Source organism: Micromys minutus, assembly GCF_963924665.1.
Source record: "Micromys minutus genome assembly, chromosome: 4".
Lineage (NCBI taxonomy): Eukaryota > Metazoa > Chordata > Mammalia > Rodentia > Muridae > Micromys > Micromys minutus.
This window is the reverse complement of record NC_137973.1, coordinates 31,891,300-31,907,473: the sequence shown is the minus strand read 5'-3', so window position 1 is coordinate 31,907,473 and position 16,174 is coordinate 31,891,300.

Below are 16,174 nucleotides of genomic sequence, written 5' to 3'. Positions count from 1 at the left end.
CATTCCAGCCTCCGATTTCACATTCTGCAACGCCTCTGAGGAAACAGAGGGTCAAAGAAATTGAGTAACAGGATCGTAGTGACTCGGTTGCACAGCAGGTTAGGTTTTAACCAATGCCAACATTCTTGGGCCATCTGAAGAAGCCTGTAGATGCCCCTGGTATAGCTGAACCAGGGAGAGATGTTAGGACAGTATTTGTCACAAGAGAGCAAATTCAGAAATCATTGCCTCAGACCACCTCCTCTTCCACCCTGTACCAGTTCCTCTGTCCAGGCATGAAGCTGTGGGCCCAGAGGGGTTGTGACAAATGTCGGGGGTCAGAGTTGCTGAAGTCAGACAAACGACAAACCAATGACTAAGAGCCACAGATATGACAGCTGAGGAAGAGTGTCTCGGAAATCGTTCGCACCAGCCAGGGAAACTGAGGGACAGTCTAGATTCCTTAATGGTGTCATATACCACAGTGGGTGGTATATGCCAGGCCAGCACACAGATCTGCCTTGTGTTCCACAGTCATCCACTTGGTGCCTTCCCCAGCGAGAGTACGTCACAAATGGACCATCTTCCATTAGTAAAGAAGCTGAGGACCAGCAGGAGAGGACAGAACGGGGCGGGCAGGGGGGCATTCTCTACTGATTTGTACAATTCTGATAAAAACCGAGGAATCTTGATTCCTTAGCCACAGATTCCCTTGCCAGAATAGTTTTATGCCAGTCAATTTGGGTTTGAATCCTGACTCTGCCATTCTGCGGCTGAGAACAACACTGGGCAGGCCTCCCTCCATGAAGCTCGGGTTCTTCGGCTGTAAGCTGGGGGTAGTAATGTCTGCTCCTCGGGGCTGTCACAAGGACTGATGAAGATAGGTGAGGGCTTAGATCAGTGGCTAGCACAGGAGGTGCAGTGGGTATGACTTCCGAGCACAGCACAGGGCGGTGCTGCATGCACCCTGCTTCCTCTCCGCCTATGCCTACTACGGCTGGGATAGAGTTCAGCCCTGAAGCCAGCGTAGAGCCCTGGGTCCCAGGAGTCCCTGTCCCCATGCTGTGACTTTGTCCCTACTTTACAGCCACTCCACAAAACAAAGCACTTGGGAACACATTATTACCTCTAGCCAGAGATAGCTAGTTAAGAGGAACAGTCTAGACTCCTTAGACATCATGAGCAGATCCCATAAAGTTTCATTTCACCTGGGGACGATCTAAAAGTGGGGAAGGTTTAATGAAGTATTAATTTGTAGATCATGAGGCTGCCATAGGAGAAACTGAAGGCCAGGGATCATCAGGGATACAGAGAGGATCTATTTTCCGTGAGAACCTAAAAGGGAAGCCATGCTTAGATGTAGACACACCTTTGAGGCTGGACAGTTTAAGGTGTAGCAGGAAAACTCCACCATCCTACCTGAAGAGTAGAGAATTAATCAGTGGGGAAATTGCGTGGGGACACTAGAGACATTCTAGGAAACTGCATCCAGGAAGCTATGGACAAGGCTCAGCCTGGCTATCTAGACAGAAAATACTTTGATGGACACAAACTAAGAAGTTTTGGAAGAACTTAGGAAGAGTGGTTTATTTCTCGCAAGAACCTCTCTGGGACTAGGGCAAGCATTTAACAAAAGTAAGGAAAATGTCATTCATATTTTAGGTCTGCAATGATTTTCTAAAGGGACCCAGTACGGCTGTCACCATAAACCAGAGAAGGATATCATAAGCAGATGCCTAATGCTCTAGAAAAACCTCAGGACAAGGGCTGGGAATAAAACAGAAATTCCTCTGTGCTTTCCCCTTCCTCGTGATCCGTGTAGAAAGAGTCCTAGAGAGAGGTGTTGAAGGTGGACTCCAAACATTAAAAATGGTGCTGCAAAGAAAGTCTTCTCCGAAGCATAGTAGGCACACTTTACAGGTTTTCCACTTTGAAATGAAAAGATAGAAAAATTATCTAAGGGGTGTTGTTGTTGTTGTTGTACGATTTACTTTCTTTTAAATTATTTGTATGTGTGCTTATCTGTGGGTAAATATGTGCACATCAGTGCAGTGCCCACAGAGGCCAGAAGAGGGCACCAGATCTCCCTGAATCTGTAGTTCCACGCAATTGTGAGCTGGCGGTCACAAGTGCTGGGAACCCAACTAGGGTTCCCTTTGAGACAAGCAATTGTTTTTAACTCTAACCCATTAAAAAAAAAATCTCACGAAACCATCTGCACTACATAAAGATCATGGCCTTGACTAAGATTCGTTGGCCACTTACAATGGGCTCAGTCAATTCTGAAAAACAAAGGCCACAAGGAGCCGATGTTCTGATTGCAAAATAGAGTTCTTAACTATAAAACAATTAATATAAACTTGGCATTGCATATACAACAAATTGATAAATCACGGGAGGGAAAATCATTTGAACAGTTGCTTTGTTGTGTTACAGCAACGTGGAAAGCTGAACATTTCACTCCATAGTAATGCATGATAAACTATGTTATCATTCCCATTTTAGTATAAAGAAGGTTCACACTCAGAGAAGTTGAGTAATTTTCCCAAGGTTATTTAGGACACGAAGAAGCATTCTGCCTAAAACAGGCTCATCCCTTTGTCCCACAGCTGCAAAGAAACTATGAACTCTGGTGTATCAAGAAAGGGGCCCAAGGCACCCCGAGTCAGAGCATCAGAAGATCAGACTCTACCTCTGACCAGAGGCTGAGCTTCCGGTAACTACAAAGGTTACCGGAAGCTCAGCCTCTACATGGTCTGAGATTTCCACCTTCTCCAAAGTCTTTTAAAGTTAGCATTGCAAGACTTGCTTCCACCCACCCTTCTCTCTAGGAGCAAGGAAAGAAATGATGTGGCAGATTTTCCATGTCCTCTTCACTCAGTGAATCTCTGGTTTCCCTCCCAAGACACTGTGGTGCAGATGTTTTAACAGCTACCTCCTTTGCAGCCTGCATGGTAACACGTGCAAGCAATTTCTGTCAGCAGCTAATTGCAAGAGCAATGAGTCCCCAGCGCCTAATTGGAGGGTGTAAATGGGCAATTGGAGCTGTGGTTAGTGGGCTGAGGTCACACTTTTCTGCTGGTTGAGATGCAAACATGGCAGGCTTAAACCATTCCCTTTAGGACTTTTACTCTCCAGATAGTGGCCAAAACCAACCAACCAAACAAACTCACTTTGTTCCAAGAAGCAGAAAGCAAACAAAACTCAGACTTTCTTGTTCCTGATGTTCTCTTCTCTCATCAATTTCAAGTTTTTAGTCCCCAAAGGCAAGGTTAAAATCTTATTCAGACCTAATCATGGGCTTAGGGGCCCTCTGGGATCCCAGACTTCAGAACTATTTTGTGTCGGGCTGAGCCAAAGAATAGGAGGAAGAGGAAGAGGAACAGCTACCATCATCCTCACAGTCATCATCACTGCCAGCCTAATGCCAGGCAAGCCTAAAGTCAGAGGCAGGGGACAAATAGTAGGTGCCCAAGAGTCCTGGACTGCAGATTACATTCAACAAAAATGTTGGAATCTTTGCCTGGGCATTTGCTCTCCAAGTCTAGGGAATCCCTGAAACTATTTTATTGAGAGTCTTAAATGTTGGTCCTGTTATAGATAAGGTCTAGAGATTCCAGCAAAATTAGTATCTAGATTCCTTCTTTCCTTCCTTCTTTCCTTCCTTTCTTCCTTCCTTTCTCCATCCCTTCCTTCCTTTCTTCCTTCCTTCTTTCCTTTCTTTCTTCCTTCTTTCTTTCCCTCTAACAAGGGATGCAACCTTGCCTAACCTCTGCTCCACAAGGACTAAAGAGGACTTGCTTCTCCTTTGAGTGCAAGGTCTGGTCCCCTGTAGTTATACTGGTTAGCTTTGGTAAACTTGACACAAGCCAGGGTTATCTGCGAAGAGGGAATCCATTGAAAAATTGTCCCCATCAGATTGGCCTGTGAGCAAGTCTGTGGGCTCATTTTCTTGATTAATGATTGGCATGGGAGGGCCCAAGCCCACTATGGTACCACCCATGGGTTGGTGGTCCTGACTCTGGGATAGGAAAGCAGGCTCAGTGAACCATAGGGAACAAGCCAGGAAGCAGCACTTCTCCGTGGCCCGTGTCAGTTCCTGCCTTGAAGTCTCTCAATGATGAGCTGTGACCGAAAGGTGAAATAAGCCGTCTCCTTCACGGGTTGATTTTGGTCAGTTTTAAACGAGTACCACGGTCTATTGACAAAAATCTTAAAGTACAAAATTGAAGAACTTTCTGCCAAATATACTGCGTACTCAGACAACCTCCGAGAAGTCGCTCCAAAATAGAGGCAGACCCTTAAGAGTAAAAGGTTGAACTTGTGTTCCCAGGGTCAGGTTATTACAGGGGATGAGAAGCATTTAGAAAGTTTAGATTTTCGTTGGTTTTCAAAGGTTAGTCCTCCATCCAGTCAGATAATCATTAGATAAAATGAGCAGGATGTGGGGGGGGGTGGAAGTTAAGAGATCTGACTCGTCAGATGTGATAGACACCATTGGGGTCTACTGAAAAGTGCTGGGATCCATATTAAAATCTGGGCATGGTGACGTGCCTATAATCCTAATGTTGGGAAGGCAGGGACAAGAGGATCCGAGAGATAGAAGCTGGCTACTCTTGCTTAATTGGTAAGGTACAGGAACAACCTGGTATTGATCTCTGGTCTCAACATACATGTCTACATATATGTGCACACAAATTTACACACACACACACACACACACACTCACACACACACACACAAAGAGACTGCTGTCTGCAAAGCAGATGTTTAGTAATAGAGCAACTGCCTAGAATGTGCAGGGTGCTGGGTTCAAACTTCAGCAACTCAAAAATAATAAAAGTACTGGCTTGGCCTCAGATTTTAGCTGTACCACTTAGCATCTATGGGATCCTTTTTTTTTCTTTTTTTCACTTTAAAATGAGGATAATGTTAATAACCATAAAAAGGGGGTTGACCATTGAATGGGATATATCTTACTTAAAATGCAGTGAGAACTACATAAATATTCTCTTTTGTGAGCATATATATATATATATATATATATATATATATACACACACACACACAGCATATAAATGAATCAATAAAATATTAAACTCTGTTTATACAACATTTTTTAAAAATCAAGGAAAAGTCAATAAGATTCAGTCTACTTCCAGAGAAAGCCAAGGGGGATGTTTTCTAGCAGAAAGGGACTGGGCTGTTCATCTGAGAATAGTACCTGTGCCCCCCCCCCACGCACCTGTGCCTCCCTCCGCGCACCTGTGCCCCCCCTACGCACCTGTGCCTCCCTCCGAGCACCTGTGCCCTCTTGTCCCTGCACCCACTCGAATCTGTGCCCCTGCACACCTCTGAGCCTTCACACCTGTGCACCTGCACACTTGTGCCTGTGCATCTGTGACAGATAGAAGACTCAAACGTGGTTTCCCCATGGGCCAGATGTGGTGGCTCATGTAATCCCAGCCCTTAGAGAAGTGGACAGAGAAGCATCAGGTTAAGGTCATCCTTGGTCAAGCCTTGGCTGTGAAAGACTAAAAGAAAAATTCCCGACCTGAGACCCAACCCTACCCCAGCTCTGGAGAATGAGGAGTGGGAGGACTTGTGCTTCAACTCCACAGCCGGTGCTGCTGAATGTATGTTCTATTCCAGCAGGAAGATTTAATCTTCAGGGAACAGACCAAAGCCCGCTGGCTCAGGACAGTCTCCCTGTTCAGATCTGAAACAGAATCCTACCCTCAGCCTTTGCTTATTGTATAGTTTCAGGCAAGCCATCAGGCCTCAATGTTTAAATCTGTAAAATGGTCATAACGTTCCATAGCCCTTCACAAATTTGTTCTTTGTACCTCTGCAGCTTAATTGTAATTATAGGATCTTGGACAGGGGTGAGATTTCAAGAGACAGGCAGAGTGACAAAGGTCTTTTCCATTCACAGAGTCTTGCCTGCTCAACAAAATTTCAGGTGCCTTTTAAGTTCTTAAGATAGGGACCCTTATGCTGAGGGTATTGTGCTCTGGAGCTGGCCAGCTCAGCCCTGCCCTGGCTCCAGCACCCCAATTTGTAAAGAAGGAATTTCGAGGCTATCTCAAAGGAAGTCAAATTGTTTTCGGAAAACAATAGCCAAGTAACTACAAGTCATTAGCTTCCTCCCAGGGGCCTAAAATCAAGCTGCTCTGGGTAGCTGAAGGGCTTTAGCACTGTTTACTTAATGACCTCTGGACAGAACCCATAAATTAATTCCTGTGCCCGGCTTTCTGGAAGAGGGAGGGGGTGAGTCATATGGGATCATGCCCAGGATCCAAGTGATTCTTGTTTCTTTAGCCGAGTCCCTGAGGCTGGAGCTGCCTTTTCTTATCTTCTCGATGGAAGTTTTTCATTCAGAAGAGTGTGCGGGTGTGAACCCCTCAGACAGCTGGGCTGTGCGTGGCTCTCCGAGGATTTCTTCTCTAGGCCAGAAAAGAGGCAAAAACGACGGTTTTCTGTCCTCCTCCTGAAGGCTTCTGGGAAGCCAAATGCTTCTCAGACAAATGTACAAATGCTCTAGAAATTTCTCTCTGAGTGACCTCTAAGTGCTACACAGATAGAGGTCACGAAACCACAGATGCTGGGGCACCAGCGTGGGGTGGGGTGAGAGAAGAGTTGAGTGAACCGGAAAGCTGAAGCCCTGACAAGCCGAACAATTTGTCTAGGAACATAAGCCAGCTCTCTCAAGGAATCTAGGAAATTTGGGGACTTCCCTGAGGACTGAGCAGGGCGCGTAACTGGTAATAGATCCTCCTACATCTGTTAGCAGGCTTAGCCGAAAGTCTCTAGCTTAACCTACTAACACCAGAGAAAAGAGGTTACGTCTTGATCTGTGTCTTATGTCTTGAGTCTATGTCAGAGAGAACTGTAGTTTCTGGAAGAACCAAAGAGAGGTCATAACACCTCTGATCTGGAGCGCTCTCCAAGGAAAATCATGAGAACCTGAGCTTTGGAGATGGCTCAACTGGTAGTGTTCGCTGTCCCCGAGGGTCTGAGTTCAGACCCCTACAATTCATACACAAAGCCAGGCATGGTGGCACGTCATCATGATTCCAGTGCTGGAGAGGCAGACAGGTACATTTGTGGGCTCACTGGCCAGACAGCGTACCCTAATCAGAGAGCTCCAGACGTCAGGGAGAGACTCTGTCTTAACAAGAGGGACAACACTTAAGAAATGACATCTGGCCTGCATGTGCACAGAAAGGCACAAGGATCTGCTGCATGTCAGGTTTGGTATGTAGGCCAGAGGTCTTTCATGTTACATACATGGACCCCTAAAATATCTTTGGTAGGCATCATGGAGAATAGAATTCTATCTAAATCACAAGTGTTCCTGTCCCAGAAGGTCACTGCTCCAAGTCTAACTAATCAAGGCTATTCCCCACAAACCTCCTGTTAGTCAAATGGCTGCACAATCTACATGATAAATCTAGCAGAGGCCAGAATGTTCTGCCTCTTCCTTAACCTAGAGGCCTCTTAGCAAGCAGGTTGACGTCTGCCCCCTAATAGGAGGTGAGTCTTTGAGTTCATGTGTCAGACATGGAGAAACCATCTTAGCCCACTTGCTAATCCTTCGGGTGTAACTTTCCCAGACTTGTACAACTCAACAAGAGGAGTGCCCAGCTTTCATCACACCTAGATGTCTAGGCAGGTCTGACTGTCTCAGAGGCTAGGGAGCTGTAGGCCCACAGGCCCGGGCCCTGACCTCTACAAATCTGCCATGTGTTGGCTCACGGAGTAAAATATCTTGCCATGCTCTGCTCAGATCCATGGACTGACCTAATTGGGGCACCAGAAGAATGAAGAAAGGACAGACATATGGACGCAAAACAGCCGAGGTTGGGCAGTCCAGGCTCTCTTATGGGGAGCCCTGGAAGCACCCCGGAAGCTTAGTGTGCTTATTATACATGGTTGAACAGGATCATGTCTATTGTATACAGCTGAACAAGGGGCTGGGGCTTATGGTATGGAGCTGAACATAAGGATACAGGCTTAGCTAATCTCAGTAGGCGCCACCTCTGTAGGGGAGCAGTCTTCAGCCATAAATATCTCCAGGGAGAAAGCTTTGGTGGGCATTTTCTGTACATGGGCCAGAGCTCTGCCATCCCTCTGAGCCTCACTCTGCCACTCCCATGGGTCTGAGGCACTGGGTTGTTTGACATGGCTGCACTCGCATCAACAGCACACCCCCACTCATTTCACAGCCCCCTGAAACAAAAACTCCTGTCCTTAAATGCTCTCCCAACAGCACACCTAGCAAGAAAAGCCAGACACAGGAGCAGGCAAACCAGGTAAGGAAGAGGCCAAACCAGCAGTGCAAACCGCCAGGCACCAATGTCTAAGATCCCAGCAGCCCTGAAACCCTTTGACCATGTGACAGATTAACAGATGAAGTACAAATCCGATGAAGCACCTTGACATTTGCAACGTAGTATAAAACACTAGAAAAAAAAATTTAGGGTAGCTAATGAATAGAGTTTGGCCCAGGTAGGTCTCCAAACCAAAAGTGGCCATATCCTAAAAGCTCCGATGTAAATTGGTGTAGTGAAATTCAGAGCACATTTGTTTTGCCTGCAGAAATAATGTCAGGAAAGATAATTAGCTTCTCAGGCTAGCCCATGCAAACTTACTTAAGGGATCATATTAATTAGCAGCAGGGCTGGGAGCACTGGAGACTCTAGCAACTAGTGCCCGGGCACTGGCTCAGAATGTCCTGCCATATCTTCCACGCCTCTCCCCAGTTTCAGATGAAAGATCTGCCGGCTCACACCTGCAGCGAGGACGCCTGCTTCCTGCCTTCCTCTCCTCGAAAAGGGAAACATTTCTTAGCCACCTGAACTTCTTAATGCCAGGACTGACCCTCTGAGCCATGCCTCTTTCATAAAGTAGCCTCCAAGCTTGGTGACTGCGGAGTCGCTGTCATTTGTTTTTAATTCATAGAGCATTTTCCTATCATAGAAATAGCAGCGGGAGGCTGGAAGAACAGCTCGGTAGGCAGAGTGCTTGATGTGCAAACATGAGGACCTGATTCTGGATTCCCAGCACCTACAGAAAGGAAGGAAGGAAGGAAGGAAGGAAGGAAGGAAGGAAGGAAGGAAGGAAGGAAGGAAGGAAGGTAGGAAGGAAGGAAGAGGGAGAGAAGAAAGAATGGATTGAAGGAAAGAGGGAGGGAAGGAAGGATGGAAAAAAGGAGAGGGAAGGAAGGAAGGAAGGAGAGAAGGAAGGAGGGAAAGAAGAAGGGAGAGAGGAAAGGAGGGAAAGTGGGAAAAAAGGAAGGAGAGATGAGCAAGATAAGAAAGGGGCTGTAACCCCAGTGCTAGGAGCTGTATACGGGAGGATCTGGGGGCTCCTGGGCAGTCAATCTAGCCCAAATGGTGAGCTCCAGGTTCAGTGAGAGATTCTGTCTCAAGCTCTAAGGTGGATAATGATACAGGAAGATATTCATCATCCACCACTGGCATCCACAATTTTACCTGCACATAAAAAACAATTAGCCAAAACAGAAAAGCCCAAGTGATAGAAATAAACCACCCACTACCACTGCTAAAATATTGCTAGATAACCTTCCACCATATGTTTATATTATAACCGTGTTGTTAGATATTTGGAAATGTATTGTGAGGACTTTTTTGTACTTTGCTTTTGTTTTTGGTCAGCAAGTATCAGGGACATTTTCTATGTCAGTAGTGACATCCCTTTGGCCTAATGCTCACCATTGGCATAACCAGAGGAGTTAGCATCCAAAGACTGTGTAACACGTTTTTGTCTTTTCTTTGTACTGGGGTGTCCTACACTAGAATTCTTGAGAGCCCACATCCAAAGATGAATACAGAAAATACACCATATACATCCTTTGATAAGCCCTTGAATGACACAGTTTTATGTCTGTGGATTTAACAAAATTCATCCCATGGCCTTTTTTTTTAATATTTCAGGTTTTGGTTTGTAAAATAAACTATTTTGGAAATGCCTTGTTACTTTCTACTACAAAACAATTTCTCTCTCTGCCCCAAGTAAGTTATTCCATGGGATCTGAGCCCTCCTTTCAAAAGCCTTGCCAACAGCTTGTGGGAAAAAGCAGTTTCTGAACAAAACCATTCAAAACAAAACAAAAAACATTAGCTTCCCCCATTCAACAAACCCCTTCCCCATCACACATACAAGACGCAAGAGGAAGTCGGCTGGGTGAGAGGTGAGACTTGAGAGATAAGCATGGCCTTGGGGACCCTGGGAAAGAACTGCATGAGTCTGGGGGATGGGTGCCTATGGTAAGCAGAGGTGGAAACTTGAATCCTGAAGAGCTAACAGGAAAGCTCCACATTGCCACGGAGCCTGCAGCCCAGGACATATGACCATGGGGTTAAAGTACCAGCTTCACATGATGGCCAGGCCAAATGCATGAATTTGGCAGATCAGGGCTCAGGGTCTAATTGACAGTCACTCTTAGGCCTTTAGTTTCCATCCTGGTGGAAGGGAGAGTCTGAGTTAAATCACTGCTCAATGCCATCCTAACAGTATTTGTGATTCTACATCGTATAGTATATCGATGACAAACCAAATGTTGGGGGGGGGGGGAATCCAGGCTCATCTCAGGTTCCCAATCACATTTGCTCTTGCTCTGGGGAGCACAATGGATGCTTTTATTCCAGATGGTGGCACAGCATTAAGTCCATGAGGATGCACAGAGAAGAAGAACACATGAGCCAGCATCTGGAGTGAAGAAAACCAGGGTGGAGTCAGCCAACCACCATGACCATCACCCTGATGTATACAGACATGTTCAAGTTCACAGTAATGCATGATCCACTTCACTTTCACTAAGTTACCTAGTCTGGTCTTGAACGTATTTTGTAGCCCAGGCAGTGCCTCAAACTTGTGATCCTCCTGCCTCAGCCTCCTATGTAGCCAGAATTACAGGCCTGTGCCACTGTGTCCACCTGGTTTGTTGATATTTTTTCGGCCAGTCCTTCATTTTAAATGCCCACTGAATTTGTTGTAGTTCTGTGACACAGATACACTGCTGACTCCAACATAGCCTCAGAACCAAAAGACCCAAACCTAGAGCTGTCCTCAGCATCCTCCTTAGACTTCTCCAAGAGCCAACTAAATGATATGAGACTAGTTAGACAACTAGCTAGAATAAGAAAATCTGTCTTGGTTTAGAACACCGTGTCTACAAGAGCACTGCCATATCTTTTGTCCGGACTGTGGGGACAGCTCATGATGCCAAGGAATGTAAAGACATCTTTGAGGAGCTGTGAGCCCAGGGGAACATAGAACGGAGCCATGTGTCTCTGCATCTGTTCACCTGGTCTATACATAAGGGGCCGTGGGAACCCTCAGCATCTCCAGATTCAGCATCGACTGTGCTTTACAGGTTTTAAAATATAGCCAAAACTCCAGCTTCAGGAAGAGCCAGGACTAAGGGCTGCCTTGGATCAGGGAGCAGGAACTGATGGACCATTTCTTCAGAGCCAAATAAGTCAGCTCAGATGGACTCCTATCTTCCTGGTAATCAGCGCAAGATCCAAGTTCCAGGGGGAGAACATTCCCGTGGCCCAGCCTTGGGAAGGAGTGACAATAAAAATCACTGATATTTATAGCATGTGTATTCTCCAAAGGGGCGCTGTTTGAGTGCTGTGTGCATGAAGTTTTCTTCTCAAACCAACCCTGCAAGGCGGATACTGAGAGAATTAAGAAATTGAAACAGAGAGTTTGAAGCACCTGCCCAGAGTCACCTACACTATCTAGACACGGAGCTGAAATTCAAGGCAAAGCTATGTGATGCCTCAGGTGACATTCGATCTAACATCCAAAAGGAGGGGATTCAGGACATGTTGGTGTGGATGGAGGGATGCTAAAGAGATGGAGTCCATGGAATGATCTCTTGTGGCTTGGTCTTCTGAAGGGAACTTCTCAGCCTCGAATTCTATTCTTGAGCTTCTGCTATGGCCATTACAGGGGGTAGGAGAGAGGGGCAGAGGGAGAGCAGACTGCATGAAGGTGTGAGAGAGAACAAAGGCCTGTGAAGGATGACTTAAAGTCAAGCACATACAGACACACACACACACACACACACACACACACACACACACACAAACACACACACACACACACACACACACCACCCCAGCCCTGGAGGGGCTGAAACAGAAGGATTCCAAGAGCAGCCTAAGCTGGAGTTCCAGACTATAGGAGACCTTTTCTGCTTGTTTGTTTGTTTTCCTAAAAAAGCATTACTTGAAGGACAACAGAAAAAGCAAATGCTAAAAATAATTTGATTGACTGCAATTAATTGAACCAAAGTATAAAAGGCCAACCTCTCCCCAGTGGCACCCTGATGGGAAGGAAGCTCTAAGCTCTACTAGGACCCATCATGGTTTGGGGTGAGTTTGTAATCAGATTGGGAACTAAATCCTAACTCAGACCACCAATCAGAAAGATGCCAATTTCTGAAAATTACTTGACATTTCTGAGTCTTGGTGTTCGTAGCCTGACTTTGGCTATTCTATGGGTTCTTTTTGTCTTCTACCCTTCATCCTGTTTATTCCACTCTTTGAACCCCCTAACATTTAAAAGGAGAGAAAAAAGAATACCAGGGGCTGGAAAGGGGGAGACATTATCATTAGACTACTTCCTGCTGATTAAGGGCATTGAGTTTGTTTGAGCAAGTCTGAATCTCACCACCTAGATATCTAATATCTTCTTTCTTCTATGTGTGCAGCTATTAACAGCACATCAACAACAACTCACCCTGCCTCTTAGGGCCCTAGCATTTATGTAACCCCTGGAAAAAAAAGTCCCCAGAATTCTAAATGTCACCCAGTCACAAAAACTCTCTGCAGCTGGCAAGATCACACCCCTGCTAGAGCATGAGGCAAATCAGTCAGCTCCTAAGGACAATCCGAAGCGGTCCTTTATCCCACCCCTGGGATTAAAATGAAACACCTTCTTATAACAGTTCTGTGTTTTTTAAAGAACCCAAATTTCCAAAATCCTCGCTACAGGTGTCCTTGTCTGTAGTTTTAACAGTGTCCATGTCAGAGGAGCGTCAATCAGATAAAACAGATGACATGAAGTATCAGTCCTGTACGGGCACACACGCAAGTGCTGAACACTTGTCTGTTAGCTCCTACAAACCCAGCATGGTCTCAGGGTGAGTAAACAGAGCCCTTCTCAATGTTGGGTGCCTAGAGCCGGCCCTGTTGGGGAGTGATCAGCGGAGTCCACGGGACAGCAGAAATCGTGCTACTGCCTAAGAGGTCAGGAAAAGACACTGCCAACAGATGAAGGCCTACAATAGACAATGAGCAGGTGAGGAACAGAAAAGCATCCCGGAGCCTGACAGTCTGCAGGATGGAATGCCAGAAATGAGTCTCTGGGAAAACATTCTTCCTAAAATATAATGGTAAGAATTCCTTTTTGTAGAGCTCTCAGAACATCTCTTTGAAGTCTCTGAGAAAGGCCTGAGCAGGGCTCTGGGCAGGCAGTTGGGAGCCTGGGTTCTGGCTTCTGGTCTCTGGTGATATCCTCAAGGCCCTGTGGCCTGTCAGGAATTTTCAAGGTCCCAACTTCTTTGTCTAGAAGAAGTAGAAAAAAACAATATACACCTCTCACTATTGGAGGAAAGAGTAAATGAGACATTCACAAAGCACCCTGCACTTAGTGTGCATTGAACGAATGAAGCCTTCTCTCCCCTCCACCATTGATAGGAATTGCCAATAAAGCAATCAGGGAGCCAAGCAAGAACAGATAGAACAGGTGGGTGGTTCTGAATCCTTCTACTCCCAGAATGCCTCCTATGTCCCCAGAGTCTGGAATGACCCTTCCATTCTACCCTGATCAAGTTCTTACCTAGCAAGAATCTTTTATCCTGCAAGACGGAGTTTAAATATCACTGCCTGAAGGAATTGCTTCTGGGCTTTGCTCAGCATGGGACTTGCTCTTCATTTTTGAGCTGATTTCCCTCTTGCTTTGGGTTGTAATTAGCTCACCTTGGCTTGCTTTTATTCCATTTAGGCTATTATTGTACAAGTTTTTTTTTTTTTTTTTCCCCTAGAGCTTTAGTTGTGTGGAGGATGGGAAGTAGTCTGTCCCTGTCCCCCGAACTCAGATCTCCTTCTGGGTAACACGTACTTCCATCTTTGGGGTCACTCAGTGTTTCCCAAGACAGGAGGAGGTGATTCTCTATTGGGAAAGCGGGAAAACAAACAGACTATAAAGGAACAATTTATCAGGCACAATAGCAGAGCCCCAGGTGCCGTATAAAGCATACAGAAAATGTTTTAATCTATTTAAACGTATGTAGAAAAGATACCTTTAAGTCAACAAAAATGTTTTAAATATAGTTCTAGTAGCAGCCATCTGATTAACAGTACTTTGTGGAAGAGGAAACCCATGAAAGCCACGGTAGTCATGGCCTACAAAAACAAAACAAAACAAAATCGAAAGACAAAAAAACCAAGCCAAAACGCTGTTCGACAGGCAGGTGAAGGTCAGCCTGGTTCCTGCTCTTTCTCCCCAGGAACTGCCTGTCTGTAGGAAGCAAGCATTTAACCTGCTCTACCGTACTTGGCATTAGTCAAGAACACAGCCATATCCAGCATCTCATGGTGGCTGAGATGAAACACCCAGGGTGGCTGCATGCCCTAAGCCAGGCCTTTGAACTTAGTCCCATAAGTAAGTGAGGTAATATAATACACTGACCTCCTTCTGCCTGGCTCCCCTGCCTGGCCTTCTCACTTCTTCCTAACTTGGGCAGAAATGGAGATGCCATTTACCGAGCCCATGAAATCACTGTGTTGATCCTTTAATGATCCTTGTTGGTTGAGTGTGACTTTATTTGACAGAAAAAGACATTGATGAACAGGCAGTTTAAAGAACACCAGGCCGAGCAGCTAATGAGCGGGCTTTGAACCCACTTTTGGAGTCCGAGTGGAGCTCCTTTCCCATATCACAGTGCGCAGGAAAGGCTCAGTAAATGTGTTTTGGAATGAACCAAAACGGTAAGAAAGCATTGCCAGCCAGCACAACACTCGGGACAATTTCCCAAACTTTTTAATCTGGCAATTATAATCTTCAGATGAGTGATTCAACATTTGTTATTCCTGTAGCAAACTCTTTATAAGGCTTTAAATCCATTTCCCTTCCTTGAAGAATTGCTGTCAGTTGGAATATATTTTTACACCATCTTTGTAGAAACAGCTAGGGCAGCAGAGAGCACTTTATCTACCAAAGTACTTAGAATAAAAATGAAATGTCTGCCTTTCATGGAGACAGACTGAAATATGAATGACTACGCACCTTTCTGAAGTACTGAGGCTGAGACTTAAGTACTGAAGGCCGAGACTGGAGATCGGCCCTTTCTGCTGTCTCTTGCCTGAAAATCTCCTTGATGAGACTGGGAAAGTAAAGGTGCTTTGGGGGATGAGTCTGATGAATGGATGTCTTTCTGCTATTACTCAGGAAGGTCTCTGTTTCCTCCTGAACACAGTAGATCAGTGATCATGTTTAGAACCCTCAACTATTTGCCAGGAGAAATGCCTCAGAAAGGAAAGATTCACTCTCCTTCCCACATGGAGTTCTAAGATTGATGAGCAAGATAAATGAAATCTTTAGAGCAAGAATGGCTACTTCCCATATTGAATTTATAAGTATCTCTTCTATATTGCCCTCAACTAACATTGAACCTCGAGTCCTCCATATTCCCACAGAACCTTCTCAGCAACAAAGCAAATGTTAGACAAGCAAGCTCCAGTTTCAAGAGACTGACATCTCTAAAATATTCTAGGGTACAGTTTCACATGGACAGCTGAGGTTGGCTGTCTTGGCTCTGACTGCCATGCGCTCTTGTTGGTCAGCTATGTCCCACACATGGAATTTTTTCTTCTTCTTTTCCTGTTTACACTAGGAGTAGTAGTGAACAGCGTGGCTGGACGGCGTCCAGAACCTTACCTGCTGTCAGTACTCCCATGATAACATCGGTACTCACCATGCAATTCTACCTGAAACCAAAGTCAAGTACATCTTTAAGAACCCTTTGAGACGGTAGGTCTCCTGCTCTGTACAACCAGTATTCTCTGTTCTGTGATGAAGCTGAAAGAAGGTGCTTTCTCCCTGAGTGGGAATAGATCTGAGGAGGCTGCTCCTGCAGTGACGCCTAACCTTCTGA